At 43.6% G+C, this 15,088-nt stretch overlaps 1 long non-coding RNA gene across 1 annotated transcript in view; it reads right to left on the bottom strand.

Annotated features, from left to right (window-relative positions):
- Window positions 1-1,131: 1,131 nt before the first annotated feature.
- The window catches only part of LOC111465185, an 18,133-nt gene continuing 4,176 nt past the window's right edge, over window positions 1,132-15,088 (bottom strand). Inside the window, exon 3 of the long non-coding RNA XR_002714164.1 lies at window positions 1,132-1,141. This is a non-coding gene — a long non-coding RNA (uncharacterized LOC111465185). The remainder of the gene's footprint in view (window positions 1,142-15,088) is intronic.

Raw genomic sequence — 15,088 nt, 5'->3', positions numbered from 1 at the left:
CTGGTCCTTTCGGCTGCGAAATCTGATATGTTCTTATTTCAGCTTGATGAGAACTTGATCTCCTGTTCGAAATTGAAGGAGGCGACGCTTCTTGTCCGCCCACTTTTTCATATGCTTGGAAGCCTTCTCTAAATATGCCCGTGCTATATCTGTTGTCTGCTTCCATTCTCTTGTGAAGTTTTGAGCTTGAGGGTTTTTTCCTGCATAAGGATGATCAATAATATGGGGTAAGGCCGGTTGTCGTCCACTTACAATTTCGAAGGGACTCTTTCCCGTAGACGAGCTTGTTTGACAATTGAAGCAAAATTGGGCGACATCTAATAGTTGTATCTTGTTCTTCTGGCAAGCGTCGACGAAGTGCGTAAGTATTCTTCGAGCAAGCAATTGAACCGTTATGTCTATCCATCGGTTTGAGGGTGATAACTCGAGGAGATGTTTAAGGTTGTTCACAAGAAGGCAAAATAACTCAGTCAAGAATGTCCCAATGAATCTGCCATCCCTATCACTGATGATGCTCGACGGAATGCCCCATAACTTTACAACGTGTTTGAAAAATAGTTGGGTTGTGATTTCAGCCGAGCATAATTTGGGAGTGGGGACGAACGTCGCATATTTTGAGAATCAGTCTACGATAACCAAGATGGCGTCATATTTCCCGACTTTTGGGAGGTGTGTTATGAAGTCCAGAGACACACTTTCCCAGCGTCTTGTTGGCACAGGCAAAGGTTCCAAGAGTCCTGAGACTTTGGTTTTCTCGACTTTGTCCGGTTGACAGATGAGGCACGTCTTGGTGTATTGCATGATGTCGTCTCACATGTTTGGCCAGAAGTACCCCTTTTTTATTAGGGCGTATGTTCTTTGCCACCCAGGGTGTCTGGCCCATAAGGTATCATGACATTCCTAAATGAGCTTCTTCCTCAGTTCTCCCGATCTTGGGACATACAATCTGTTTCCTTTCGTCATCAGGAGGTCTCCCTCAACCCAAAACTGTTGTGTTTTCTCAGCTTTAGCTAGTTCGACGACGACTTTGGCCTATGAGTCTTTATGTAAATGTTCTTTGATGATGTTGCGCATCGATCCATCGATCTTACTTGAGTGAATATGGGCTAACATGCACAGGGCCGCATGTTCGCCCTTCCGACTCAGTGCGTCGGCTGCTTGATTACTCTTTCCTGCTTTGTGTTCGAACTTGAAGTCAAATTCGGCCAACGACTCCTGCCATCGAGATTGTTTTGCCATCAATTTTGGTTGAACGAAGAAGTGACAAATGGCGCTGTTATCCGTCTTCACTACAAACTGTGATCCCAAGAGATACTTTCCCTAGACTCATAGGCAATGGACTACAACAAGCATTTCTTTCTCGAAGACAATGTATCTCCATTCGGCATCGTTGAGCTTTCGACTTTCGTAAGCGATGGGTTGGCCTTTCCTGAATAAGAACCCCACCTAGGCAAAGTTGGAAGCATCTGTTTCTATTTCAAATGGCTTTGTAAAATCTACCAACCCGAGGACAAGACCCCTCCTCATGGTTGTTTTTAGATCTTCAAAGGCCATTTGACAATTATTTGACCACGATCGAGGGTGGTCTTTCTTCAACAGCTCTATTAATGGGGTGGCTCGTCGTGAAAACCCTTCGACGAACCGTCTATAGTAGTTGGCTAATCCTAAGAAGGACCGCACATTAGATACGGAAGTAGGAACTTTCCATTCTTGGATAGCTTTTACCTTATTGCTATTCATACTAATCTGTCCACATTTGACGACATGTCCAAGGAAGTTGATGCATGTTTGTGCGAAGGCACACTTTTCTTTCTTGACATACAGTTGGTTCTGCCGAAGCTAGTCAAACACCAGCTTTAAGTGCACTTTGTGTTTCTCTAGGGTTGTGCTGTAAACAACTATGTCGTCGAGGTATACTATGACGAACTGATCAAAGTATTCATAGAAAACTTGGTTCATCAATGCAGAAAGTAGCTGGGGGGTTTGTCAAGCCAAAGAGCATTACTAGAAATTCGAAAGTCCCATATCTTGTTACACACATCGTCTTGGGCTCGTCCCCCTCGGCAATACATACTTGGTAATACCCTGATCGTAAGTCCAACTTCATGAAGTATTTGGCCCCGTGAAGTTGGTCGAACAAGTCGGATATTATTGGCAGTGGATATTTGTTGCATACCATCACCTTGTTTAAGGCTCTATAGCCTATGCACAGACGCAACGTCCCATCCTTCTTCTTCTGGAACAATACGGGGGCTCCGTAAGGTGCCCTCGCCGGGCGGATGAATCTCGCCGTCAACAACTCATCCAGTTGTTTCCTCAATTCGGCTAACTCGGGCGGAGCCATCTGGTATGCATTCTTCGCTGGCAGCTTAACCCAGGGGAGGAGTTCTATTTTGTGATTAATGCCTTGACGAGGTGGTAATGTTTGGGGTAAGCTCTCTGGCATTATGTCGGCATAGCTGTTTAGTACCTCCTTGATTTCATTTGGGACAGTTTCTTCGATTGTCGCTTCTTCCATCAATGGTATGGCCATAAATGTAGGTTTCTCTCGTTCGAGTCCTCTTTTCAATTGTATGGCCGAGATCATTCGAAGATTACCTAGTTGCTTGATGCTTGCAGGTATTACTGTGGGGTTGCGTTCGGTGATCACCAAGCATTTTGCCAGTGGCTTTGGGATAACTTTGTGTTCTAGAAGGAACTCCATCCCAAGTACCACGTCAAAGTCGTCCATGTGAACTACGACAAAGTCTAGCTCTCCTGTCCAATCCCCTATTTTGAAGGGGACTCTATTGGAAACTCCCACAATAGGCAAGGCTTCAGAGTTGATAGCTTTCATTTTCCCAGGGTTCTTTCCTATGGTGAGTCCCAATCTTCGGGATTCTTGATCGGCGATGAAGTTGTGGGTCGCTCCTGAATCTATCAGACTGCTCTTGCTCGGTCGAGAATTTATTGTCGCATCTACGAACATGAGTCATTTCTCTATTTGTTAGGTTATGGAGCTTGTTGCTTATTTGTAGCTTGGTCAACGGTTATATCCGGTAAAGCTATATTTGGTAAAGCTATATCTAGTAAAGCTATATATGGTAAATAGCTATATATAGTAGATGGTTAAATCTGGTAAAGCTATATATAATAAATAACTATATATAGTAGATGGTTAAATCTGGTAAAGCTACATATAGTAAATTGAACTATATATATATATCCGTCTGGTAGAGCTTTGAAAAGTACTTTCTTTATTTTCTGTAATTCTCTCTTACTGTACATACGTGAAGTCATCAATCAATACAAAATTCTTGTAGCTAGAGTTCTCCTTGCACTTTTCTCTATCCTGTTTTTTGTGTTCATCTAGATCCAGCGTGTGTGTTATTGTGCGACCCTAACAACTGATATCAAAGCTAGGTGAAATTCACCATGATCTGTGTAGATGAAAAGTTCAAAGATTGGAATTGTGAAGTTCGATGGATCTGATTTCGGTTTCTGGAAGATGTAGATTGAAGATTATCTGTACTAGAAAGATCTTCACGAACCTCTGTTGGGAGTGAAGCCGGATACCATGACCACGGAGCAATGGAAGCTCAAGGATAAAAAAGCCTTAGGGATGATCTGGTTGACGCTATCCAGAAACGTGGCTTTTAATATCATCAAGGAGAAGACAACGTTAGATCTGATGAAGGCGCTGTCGAATATGTACGAAAAACCATCGGCGATGAACAAGGTGTATTTGATGCGGAGATTGTTCAACCTACAGATGTCTGAAGGTGAATCTGTTGTTGATCATATAAATGAATTCAATATGATCGTAAGTCAACTGAGTTCAGTGGAAATTAATTTCGAGGATGAAATTAAAACATTGATTTTGATGTCATCTTTACCCAAGTCGTGGGATACTGTTGTTGCCGCAATCAGCAGTTCGCGAGGATCTGATAAACTGAAGTTTGATGAAATTCGAGATGTAGTTCTCAGCGAAAGTACTCACAAACAAGAAATTGGAAATTCATCTGGTAGTGCTCTCAGTGTTGACCAACGGGAAAGAAGTAAACCGAAGGGCCCAAACAAAGGGCGATCAAAATCAAAGAACCGAGAAAAATCTCCAAATAGACCAAACGTAACTTGTTGGAATTGTGGAGAAAAATATCACTTTCAAACAGGTTGTACAAGACCAAAGAGGAAGTAGAATCACAAATCTGGAAATGATGATGATTCTATAAATTCAGCAGAAGACATTGGGGATGCTCAAATCCTCAGCGTGGACAGTTCGATTGAATTCTGAATTTTGGATTCAGATGCATCTTTTCATTTGTCTAGAATAATGAGTTGTTCAGGAATTTCAAGTCTGAAAATTTCGAGAAGGTATATCTTGCCAACAACAAAGATTTGGAGATTAAAGGAAAAGGAGATGTCTGCATAAAAACTCCGGCGGGAAATCAAGGAACATTAAAGGATGTCATATATATTCCTAGTTTCAAAAGGAACCTGATCTCTATTGGTCAGTTGGACAGCACAGGTTATGTAACAAAGTTAGGGAAGAGTTCGTGGAAGATTATGAAGGGTGCTATGGTGGTAGCACGTGGCTCAAAATTTGGAACCTTATACACCACTGCAGGGTGTATGAACATAGCTGCTGTTGCTGAGAGTGCTTCAAATTCAAGTCTACGGCACAATAGACTCGAACATATGAGCGCGAAAGAAATGAAGAGGCTGGCTGCGAAAGGAGTTTTAGAAGGTCTGAAATTTGTTGATGTGGGTTGTTGTGAGAACTACGTTATGAGCAAGCAGAAATGAGTTAACTTCACAAGGACCCCCAGAGAATTGAAGAAAGTGCGGTTGGAAATGGAACCATATGTGGAGCAAGGTTCAACGAAGCAAGTGAGAGTTGAGCTTGAGTTTCAGAAAAATGTGTTGACAAAATGTGTTGATGTTGGAATATTGAGTTGTGCAAAGCCTCAATTGATATGGTGCCATGAAGATGCTCATGGTCATTTGAGAATGAAATTCTTGGTTTACTAGATCAGTCTCCAAGTGGGAGAATTGTTAGGTTATGGAGCCTGCTGCTTATTTATAGCTTGGTCAACGGTTATATTTGGTAAAGCTATATTTGGTAAAACTATATTTGGTAAAGCTATATATGGTAAAGTTATATATAGTAAAGCTATATCTGGTAAAGCTATATATAGTAAAGCTATATCCGGTAAAGCTATATATAGTAAAGCTATATCTGGTAAAGCTATATATGGTAAATAGCTATATATAGTAGATGGTTAAATCTGGTAAAGCTACATATAGTAAATTGAACTATATATATATCCCGTCCGATAGAGAATTGAAAAGTACTTTCTGTATTCTCTGTAATTCTCTTTTACTGTACATACGTGAAGTCATCAATAAAAAAAAAATCCATTTAGCTAGAGTTCTCCTTGCACTTTTCTCTATCATGTTCTTAGTGTTCATCTAGATCGAGCGTGTGCGTTGTTGTGCGACCCTAACACTATTATCTCCTTCGGTTCGACCTTCTATTGGAGGGCTGACAAGAACTTGAGCGCGCCCATTCGAGGGTTGTCTTGATCTTCCTTCTTGTCTAGCATAGTCTTGACCCTTGCATCATTGCTCTCTTGAATGGACACTTGGAGCGCAGTGAGAGAGGCCCAATGAGGACAGTAGAATACTTTATGGGGACCTTTACACAGTATGCATTGTAGAGGCGTCGTTGGGTGGTTCCTTTGATGGTAAGGTCCTCGGGAGGTCTATTCGTCCATCCGCTTGGTCTATCGTTACCTACGTTCGGTCTATTGGGGCTTTCATTTCGATGACCTGGTGGCTTATATATTTTCCCCCCAGTGTTTGGGGCCGGTGTCGTTCTTCTTTGGGATCTCGCTTCGTTCCCATAGTCTAGGAGTCTCTCGACGCAGGCCATTGCGGCAGCTAGGGTTTGGACCTTGTTCTCATGTAGCTTTGTTTTGGCCCACGAATGTAACCCATTTATAAAGAACACCTTGTCCTTCTCTGATGTGCCCCTGATATCTAGCATCAGGGTTGAGAACTGTCTGACATAGTCCCATATGCCTCCAATATGTTTCAGAGCTACTAGTTTCTCCATTGCCATATGTCCTGCATTTTCGGGGAAGAATTGGTCCCTCAACTCTTTCTTGAGGTCCTCCCACGAGTCGATGGCGCACAATCCATCCTCGATGTCTTGCACCTTCGTACGCCTACCAAAGTTTGGCGTCGTCTATGAGATACATCGAGGCTACAGTCACTTTCTTGTCGTCAGTACAGGCCGTTTGGCTTTGAAGTACTGTTCGACATCAAAGATGAAGTTTTCCAACTCCTTGGCGTCCCGATTCCCTTTGAAGGCTCTAGGGTCTGGGAATCTCAATTTGTTGGATCCTGCATTAGTTTGCCCAGCTGTGACGTTCTCCACGGCTTTCATGGTGACTTCAATTCGAGTGCTCATTGTGGCCATCCTTTCTTGGATGTCGTCGATTGTTGTTTTGAATTCATCAGCTAATCCATTGAACAAGCTCATCATTGTATTTTGTAGCATGTCGAACTCTTCGCCACATCCCTCTTTGTACGCGACAGAGCTATCCAGACTACCAGATGGTTTTGGGCTGCTCGTAGGAGCAACTCTTTCTTCGAGCGAGGTCACTCGAAACATCAGTTCTGCGATTGGTAACCCATCTAGGCGGTTGCCCATTGTGTCGATTTCTACGACTTTCCCACTCAATTCGGTCACCCGTGCTTCCACGAAGCGGAGGGTGTCAGGGACTTCTTTGAGGAACAACATTTCCTCCTCTATTAGTGTAAGCCGGTCGACTTGTGCTTTGGGTGTCGACTTTGTCGCCGACATGTTTTCAGTCTTTACTATGTCACGGAGCTAACAAAGCTCTGATACCACTTGACACAATCGCACTTTTGAAGGCAGCGGACTATCGATTGTGCGGCACTCACTTTCCAACGACAAGTGAGCTAAGCCAATTTGTTCTTGCGTCGCATACGGCAAGCGACGTATGATCGAGCCTCTAGCATCGATTTTAAAAGAAGGTTTTAGAAAACGAGGGCAGAGAGAGATTTTAGAAAGAGAGATTTTTGAAAGAGACGTTATATAAGCAAGCAAGAGAGAGATAACAACGGCTTAAAATATATAACCTTGGGTAGGGAGAAGTTGACAACTAGTCATATCTCCCTATAGTACATTCTGAGGCATTTCATGTCTAGCAGGCCTAGACATTATATTTTTGAGGCGTCATACGCCCTAGAACTACAAAAGTAAAAACACTAGAATGAAAAGACATGACAAGGGTTTGGCTTGTCATGGGCATGCGGCCATGGGCAACGCGCCCTGGACGAGCATGACCGTGACACGTGGGAGCACGCGGGCGGGGCAGGACAGGGCGGGGCAGGGCGGGGAGGGGCGGGCGAGCGCGCGCGTGGGCAAGCTGGTGGGGCGCACGCGAGTGGGGCAGGGCGGGGCTGGCTAGCGTGTGGGAACGTTCCGACATTGCCCCACCGTGCGCATTCTGCCACCGCACCACCGTCGTCAACCGCCCTCAACCTTCGACCACCACCTCGACGCCCCAAGCATATGCCCATGTGTGGCACATAATGCTTGGGGCGTGGGGGTGGCGGAAGATATAGGGGGTACCCCCGTACCCAGCCCATGCAGACTAGTCACCCCCCTATATAGTACATTTTGAGGCATTTTTGGTTTGCCAGGCCTAGATATGATTTTTCTGAGCCGTCATACGGTAAAATATCTCAAGTTTTAGAATGTTTTTTTCCATGAACTCGATTGATTCATGAATTGGACATTCTAATGGATCTAGAAATCAAGTTTCATAATTTTTCAACCAACCAATTTTTTTTAATGAATTTTTAAATATTAAATAATGAGAAATTAGAAAAAATAGCTAGAGTTGTCAAAAAAATCTGAAATTTTGTGGGAATTATTCTTTCATGTTGCTTAGCTCCCAAGAAAAAAATTACAACAAACCGACCACTCCACATGTACTTTCACAATTAATGGGTGATGATTGTAAAAACAAGGTTATGGTGGGTGTCTTAGTGTAATGTACTTGCTCTAGTATTAAAACTCTTCATTTTATTGTTTTAGATAAGCAAAAGAAAAAATAGTTAAATTTGACGGGTGTCACTCTTTTCTTAGTTCCAAAAAAAAAAAAAAAAATAAAAGTCATAACAATAAAAGCATTAAAAATGAACATTCACTTTTCCCGGGAAGTGGGTTTGATGATTTTTTTATAGTCCAAGGCATTATACACGTTCTTACTTTCCACGGATGTTCAGTGTGATGAATTGTTGTAGGGGCTAACCTTCAAGGCATCCGTGCGACGGTGCACACAGGAGGCCAACATGTGCCCCCTCCAATGCAACAAACCTAATTGGTTGTTGTATGTGGGGGCAGCGATGCGTGACGCCCAGGCAGACGTGCCCTCGGCCAGAAGGCTCCGGGCGCAACTTGCGTTCAAAGACTCGGTGGTTCGCGGGATCCTGCAATTCACACCATGTATCGCATTTCGCTACGTTCTTCATCAATGCGAGAGCCGAGATATTCGTTGCCGAGAATCGTTGTGAACAATACGACAAGAATGCCACCACATTTCACCATCTCCCCCTCCAAATTGCAATGATCAACAATTGCAATGATCTATCCCCATCACGATGAAATTTCAAAGATTACCCAGGCCTGTCGGCAAGGCTATAGACTCGTTGAATACATCAGTGTAGTGCACGTGCGGCCCAGAACATCTAAGGGCATCACATACCTATTATTGCCTCAAACTTCCTTGGCCTAAGCGGCCATAGTCCCTCTAAGAAGCTGGTCGCGGAGGGATTCCTCCACATAGCTAGTTAGCAGGCTGAGGTCTCGTTCCTTAAAGGAATTAACCAGACAAATCGCTCCACAACTAAGAACGACCATGCACCACCACCCATAGAATCAAGAAAGAGCTCTCAGTCTGTCCATTCTTACTATGTCTGGACCTTGTAAGTTTCACCGTGTTGAGTCAAATTAAGCCGCAGGCTCCACTCCAAGTGGTGCCCTTCCGTCAATTCCTTTAAGTTTCATCCTTGAGACCATACTCCCCCCGGAACCCAAAGACTTTGATTTCTCATAAGGTGCTGGCGGAGTCCTTAAAGCAACATCCGCCAATCCCTGGTCGGCATCGTTTATGGTTGAGACTAGGACGGTATCTGATCGTCTTCGAGCCCCCAACTTTCGTTCTTGATTAATGAAAACATCCTTGGCAAATGCTTTCGCAGTTGTTCGTCTTTCATAAATCCAAGAATTTCACCTCTGACTATGAAAAATGAATGCCCCCGACCGTCCCTGTTAATTATTACTCCGATCCTGAAGGCCAACAGAATAGGATCGAAATCCTATGATGTTATCCCATGTTAATGTATATAGAGCGTAGGCTTGCTTTGAGCACTCTAATTTCTTCAAAGTAACAATGCCGGAGGCATGACCCAGACAGTTAAGGCCAGGAGCGCATCACCGACAGAAGGGACGAGCCAATCGGTGCTCACCATAGGCGGACCGATTGACCCAACCCAAGGTCCAACTGCGAGCATTTTAACTGCAACAACTTCATATATGCTATTGGAGCTGGAATTACTGCGGCTGCTGGCACCAGACTTGCCCTCCAATTGATCCTCGTTAAGGGATTTATATTGTACTCATTCCAATTACCAGACTCGAAGAGCTCGGTATTGTTATTTATTGTCACTACCTCCCCGTGTCAGGATTGGGTAATTTGCTCGCCTGCTGCCTTCCTTGAATGTGGTAGTTGTTTCTCAGGCTCCCTCTCCGGAATCGAACCCTAATTTTCCGTCACCTGTCACCACCATAGTAGGCCACTATCCTACCATCGAAAGTTGATAAGGCAGAAATTTGAATGATGCGTCGCCGACACGATGGCCGTGCGATCCGTCGAGTTATCATGAATCATCAGAGCAACGGGTAGAGCCCGCGTCGACCTTTTGTCTAATAAATGCATCGCTTCCAGAAGTCGGGGTTTGTTGCACGTATTTGCTCTAGAATTACTACAGTTATCCGAGTAGCAAATACCATCAAACAAACTATAACTGATTTAATGAGCCATTCGCAGTTTCACAGTTTGAATTAGTTCATACTTACACATGCATGGCTTAATCTTTGAGATAAGCATATGACTACTAGTAGAATCAACCAGGTAGCATTCCAACACAGTGTTGCAAACCACATGCCACCACATTTCACCATCTCCCCCTCCAAATGGAGTGTGAGAGAGGCAACAATGGTGGCAATGCAGGAGCAAGCATCATTCTTTCATGCTTTGTTTAGCAATACATAGGCAACATTGTTCGAGGGGTTTCCCAAGCACATCATGCCACCAAAAGCATGGCATCCGAGAGTGCAAGCAACCGAGACGCATTTCACAACAAGCCATTCAAAGGTGGAAGCGATATGCGAAGCGGGCTTCCAAGTTCATCATGCACCCAACAAAAGTGCTAATAGAAAGGGACTAACAAGACTCGATGCTACCGGTGCATGAGGTAATCTGTGCAAAAACCAATGGACTACGGTCACTCAGAATACTTTGGGACACACCAATGAGGAGGAGATGTCGCCTACAGTTTGATGCCCGAGCATCAAGCCTATAGACCTAAGCAACCAAATCACCACTCATGCGCCGTACGCTAAAACAAGCCTTGACGACAATCGACTATTCATACCCATCGCAAGCGGGGGTTCAAAATCATCATTTGAAGCCAAGCCCAAAACGTCGTGCGCGGTCAAGCCATCAACCATCCTAAAGACAGCCCAAGTTAGAAGGCAACATCGCAACATTCAATGCAAAGAGAGGCTCATGTCGCACTCCCAAAGGCACTTGACACCGCCCCACCATGAATGTTCTGCCAACATGCCACCTTCAAAACATAGGGCTTGCCCAAGGATGGCCCAATGGCGTCACCACAACGTCTCACGCTCAACGAGGTTCATGTTGGACGCTCGAAGGCACCCAATTCCACCCCACCTTGCATGTTTTGTCGTCGTACCAACCATCAACAATCCTCAAGTCAACCCAAGTTAGAAGGCCACATTCGTTGCTCAACGAGTCTCATGTCACATGCCCAAAGTCATTTGACATCGCCCCACCAAGGATGTTCTGCCACCACCCAGCCTTCAAAACATAAGGCTAGCCCAAGGAAGGGAGGCATACCACAACAACGTCCCACACTCAACAAGGTTAATGCCGCACGCCCGAAGGCACCCGGCTCCACCCCACCTTGCATGTTTCATCATCGTACCAGCAGACATCCACAGTCCTCACACAAGAGATTCCAAGTTAGAAGGCAACATCGCAACATTCCATGCTCAAAGAGACTCATGTCGCACGCCCAAAGGCACCCGATTCCAACCAGCCGAACATGTTTTGACACCACACGCCTTCAAAACATAGGGCTGGCCCAAGGCTGGCCAAGCATCACCACAATGTCACACACTCGACGAGGTTCATGCCGCACGCCCGAAGGCACTCGACTCCACCCAACCTTGCATGTTTCATCATCGTACCAGCCATCAACCATCCTCAAGCCAGCCCAAGTTAGAAGGAAATATCGCAACATTCCATTCTCAACAAGGCTCATGTTGCATGCCCAAAGGCGCAACCGACACTACCTCACCGTGCAAGTTTCGCCACCGCACCCCCGCCGTCAACCGCCCTCATCCACCGACCACCACCCCCACGCCCCAAGCAAGTGCCCATGTGCCGTGCATAGTGATTGGGGCGTGGGGGCGGTGGAAGATATAGGGGTACCCCCGTGCCCAGCCCATGCAGACTAGTCACCCCCCTATATAGTACATTTTGAGGAATTTTTGGTCTGCCAAGCCTAGATACGATTTTAGAATGTGTTTTTCCATGAACTCAATCGATTCATGAATTGAACATTCTAATGGATCTAGAAATCAAGTTTCATAAATTTTCAACCAACCAATTTTTTCTAATGAATTTTTAAATATTAAATAATAAGAAATTAGAAAAATTAGCTAGAGTTGTAAGAAAAATATGAAATTTTGTGGGAATCATTATTTCGTGTTTCTTAGCTTCCAGAAAATAAATTACAACAAACCGACCACTCCACATGTACTTTCACAATTAATGGGTGATGGTTGTAAAAACAAGGTCATGGTGGGTGTCTTAGTGTAATGTACTTGCTCTAGTATCTTAGGTCATGGTGAGCGTGCAGGGTGTGCGAGGGTGTGCGGTGGCGGGTGAGGGGAATGCGGGTTAACCTCCAAGGGTTTTGGATGTCTTGATTTTTCGTAGAGCACCTATGAAAGGGTTCTATGGCTAGCATGATTGCCGACCATAGGCCTTAGTGGGCACACGAGCTCCCAAGCCATGCTCCCACCCATGCATCATTCTCACTAACACCCTAAACCCACACCACCCCAACCCACGCATGCATTTTAGATGACCTTGCATTGAAGCATGTCGAATCATCAACATTTAACATGTAGAATCATTACTTTTCCTATAACCTCCATGACACTTCAAAGAAATAAATTGGTTTATTGTGTGTGGAGGGGCGAATCGGAGCGACGAAGGGCTGAATCTTAGTGGATCGTGGCAGTGTTAAGGTCGCACAATAACGCACACGCTCAATCTAGATGAACGCAAAGAACAAGATAGAGAAAAGTGTAAGGAGAACTCTGGCTAAAAGGATTTTTTTTTTTATTGATGACTTCACATATGTACAGTAAGAAAGAATTACAGAGAATACAGAAAGTACATTTTCAAAGCTCTATCGGACGTTATATATATATGGTTCAGTTTACTATATATAGCTTTACCATATTTAACCATCTACTATATATAGCTATTTACCATATATAGCTTTACTGAATATAGCTTTACTATATATAGCTTTACCATATATAGCTTTACCAAATATAGTTTTACCAAATATAACCGTTGACCAAGCTATAAATAAGAGAGCAGACTCCATAACCAAACAATTCTCCCACCTGGAGACTAATCCTACACCATACCAATTAAGGCTTTGCATAACCTTAATTTTTCAACATCAACACATTTTGTCAACATGTCTGCTGGATTCTTTGCACCCTCTATCTTCTCCAAACACATATCGCCTTCTTCCACTAACCTGCGAGTGAAATAGTATCGTCTTCTAATGTGTTTTGTCCTTGAATGATAGACTGGGTTTTTCACCAATTGTATGGCACTCTAACTATCTGTATAAAGGATCTTCTTGCACTGCTTCCGGCCTAATTCTTCTAGATAGTCTGTCATCCATATCATTTCCTTTCCAGCTTCAGCTATGGCCACGTACTCAGCTTTAGTAGATGAAAGAGCAACGCCTTTCTGAAGCTTGGACATCCAACTCATTGCTGTTCCATCTATAGTGTAGATATATCCAGATGTGCTCTTGCTGGAGTCTACATCTCCACTCAGATCAGCATCCACAAAACCTTGCAGAACTACTTTGCCATTGCCATAACAAAGTAAAGTATTGGATGTACCTATCAGATATCTCAGAAACCACTTCACAGCTTCCCAATGTTCCTTCCCTGGATTTGCCATGTACTTGCTAACAACTCCCACTGCATGTGTTATGTCAGGTCTAGTGCAGACCATAGTATACATCAAACTCCCAACTGTAGAAGCATACGGAACTGATGCCATGTGCTCACATTCATTAACTGTCTTGGGAGATTGCCCCTTTGACAATTTAATATGATTTGCCAAGGGGGTAGTCCTGGGTTTAGCATTATTCATCTTGAATTTGGACAACACCTTCTCAATGTACTGCTCTTGGGATAGATTTAAAGTGCTAGCAGATCTATCTCGAGAAATCCTCATCCCAAGAATCTGTTTCGCTGCACCTAAATCTTTCATTTCAAATATTGAAGACAAGCTTGCCTTCAGGTGGTTTATCTCCCTTATACTTGATCCAGCAATTAATATATCATCCACATACATGAGTAGAAACACATAAGAATCAGTGTATTTCTTGAGGCAGTAACACTGATCCTTTTCACTCCTGTGGAAACCACTCTTGCACATGAAGGAGTCAAACTTCTTGTACCATTGTCTTGGTGCTTGTTTCAGTCCATACAAGCTCTTATTGAGCTTACACATCATGTGCTCCTTGCCTGGAGCTGCAAACCCTTCTAATTGTTGCATATAGATCTCCTCATTTAGATCTCCATGTAAACACGCCGTTTTTATATCCATTTGCTCAAGGTGCAAATTCTCCGATGCAACAATACTTAGCAGAATTCAGATAGTAGTTAATTTCACCACTGGAGAAAAGATCTCAACATAATCAATGCCTTTTCTTTGTGAATATCCTTTAACTACTAACCGAGTCTTAAACCTCCTTCTTCCATCTGGTTGAACCTTGATTATGAAGACTCATTTGTTCAACAAAGCTCTCTTTCCTATAGGCAACTCAATCAGCACCCACGTATTATTCTTTTCAAGTGAACTCATCTCATCATCCATGGCTTGCTCCCACTTGGTTGAATCTTCCACTTGTAGAGCCTCATCAAAGGACTCTGGTTCTCCTTCGTCAATCAGCAACATATAATGTAATGAGGCTGAATATCTATTTGGTGCTCTGATAGTTCTTGATGATCTTCTCAACACCTGCTCAGGTGCAACTTGCTCCACGTATGGTTCTTTAGCAATAGGATAAGGAGTTTCTTGAGCTTCGGTTGTAACATCACTACGTGAATTTTCTTGCCACTCAAGTTCAACTCTCACTTGCTTTGTAGTCTCAGAGTTTATCATCTCTTTGTCCTTGTACATGACATTTTCATCAAATGTCACATCGCAGTGTCTTAGAATTTTCATATTTTTCTCATCCCAAAACTTGTACCTGAACATGTCAGAGCCATAGCCTATGAAGTAGCATTTCACAGCCTTAGCATCAAGCTTATCTCTCTTCTCTAGATCAACATGAACATACGCAGTACAACCAAAAGTTCTCAAGTAAGAGTACTTGAGTTCTTTTCCTGTCCATACTTCTTTGGGCAATTTGAACTTCAAGGGTACTGACG

The sequence above is a fragment of the Cucurbita maxima genome, unplaced genomic scaffold, assembly GCF_002738345.1.
Source record: "Cucurbita maxima cultivar Rimu unplaced genomic scaffold, Cmax_1.0 Cma_Scf00028, whole genome shotgun sequence".
NCBI classification, from domain to species: domain Eukaryota; kingdom Viridiplantae; phylum Streptophyta; class Magnoliopsida; order Cucurbitales; family Cucurbitaceae; genus Cucurbita; species Cucurbita maxima.
This window is presented reverse-complemented; position numbering and strand designations above follow the sequence as displayed.